Source organism: Etheostoma cragini, chromosome 22, assembly GCF_013103735.1.
Source record: "Etheostoma cragini isolate CJK2018 chromosome 22, CSU_Ecrag_1.0, whole genome shotgun sequence".
Classification (NCBI taxonomy): domain Eukaryota; kingdom Metazoa; phylum Chordata; class Actinopteri; order Perciformes; family Percidae; genus Etheostoma; species Etheostoma cragini.
Window position 1 is genome coordinate 22,229,124 of NC_048428.1, and position 1,848 is coordinate 22,230,971.

The window sequence follows — 1,848 nt, forward strand, 5'->3', positions numbered from 1 at the left end:
TCGTAATGGAAAACCAAAAAAAGCAAGTAGACCCGAGGCGAGTCGAGTAGATACCACGCAGTGGAAAACCGCCATTTGAGGGTAGTTTTGCTAAAGTTTTGCTTGCTAACGCTAACAATCGACAGTCTATGGGGTGTTGCCATTCTACAGTTTCGGTGGTGAGCGACACAGACACAAGCGACATGTCCTAGCGTTATGTCGGTGAAATGCACCGTGATGCAAAGCAACCCCGACGCAGAGCTCTGAAAGAATCACGACGCAGTAGCAACGCCGGCGTAGCGGAGTTGACGTAGAGCATAAAGCAGCATTAAGTCCATTCAGTATCTTTATCTTTGAGTGTTTGATTACCATTTTAACTCTATTTTTTGTGACTGTTATTGCCACTCTTCATTCTAACCCCAACCGGTCGTCAGACACAACCTACCAAGAGCCTGGGTCGGGGTCTGGCTTCCATTGGCAAAACAAACTGGCACGCTAAAACCTGGACCAGCTAGCTAAAACCTGGACCAGCTAGCTAAAACCTGGACCAGCTAGCTAAAACCTGGACCAGCTAGCTGAAACCTGGACCAGCTAGCTAAAACCTGGACCAGCTAGACTTCATGATCCCTTCTCTCTTTAACGTGGGTGTTTATGTCTTTGCAGCTTGACACCTACTCTTACAAACAGCCTGATTAAAGGGGCTTTTTGAAAGAAACTCCAGGGAAGTCTGAAGTCCTTGGACAGTTAAGTTACACCCCCCCCCCCCCCCCCCCCCCCCCCCCCACACACACACACACACACGCACAGACACACACACACACACACACACACTCTTCTTCCCCATATACTTCTTTGTTTCTTCGCCAGCCTCCTCCCCCCCTTAAGATCTGCCCCTTACACTCATTTATCCCCCTTTTACTCCCCTATTCTCTCAGGACAGGAGGTACATTTAGTCCTGTTTGGTCTAGAGATGTCGAACGATTACACAATCAACAACAAGTATGTACTCCAGCTCCGTGGAACGGGAGTCTTCTCTAATGAAAGGTGGGAGCAGTGCCTACGTGCTGTCGTGTCATCGGACGCCTCGCGGGACAGACGGTGAATGCATGATAAATTAATATTTCATCACCGTTATGCAACGCGCTGTTACAAAAGGTGTTGGCACAAAAATCAACCGTTTCTTTTGTATACTGGCAAATAAAAGGCAAAGAAGTTCATCAAGACGCTCCTGAAATATCCCTTTAACACACCTTATTTAATTTGAATAACCACTTGTGCTATTTTAATGATGTTTTAATATTTATTTGCCATTAAACTTACTGTTTGCATCTTTAAAGATGGCACGATAGCGGTTTCATGTAGGAACTCTTAGGTTAGGTTTAATAGTTTATTTTGAACAAAACAATGATTTATATACGTGCATTCATGCATACATATATATAATTCTAACTTTATAACTGCATTTTGTTGTACTTGTTGAACAACTTGTGCAGGTTGTTTAACCCTCATGTTGTCCTTGGGTCATATTTGATCCATTTGCAGTTAATTGTTGTTGTTTTTAGTCCCAAAAACTGGCTGTTGAAATAAGCGTGAAAACACACCGTCAATAACACTTGTTTTTTCTGTTTTTTCTGGTTTCTGTTCTTTGAGGATTTAATATTTTGTGACCGTTCTTGCATTAATCTACTGGAGTAAATTACCAATAATGACATGGTAGGTGTATTGTCAACACAAATTTAAGATATTTGGAGGGAGATTTGATGACACAAACCTTCCAATCAACAATCCACTCAATCAACCAACCAATCAACCAACCAACCAATCAATCCATCAATCAACCAACCAACCAATCAATCCATCAATCAACCA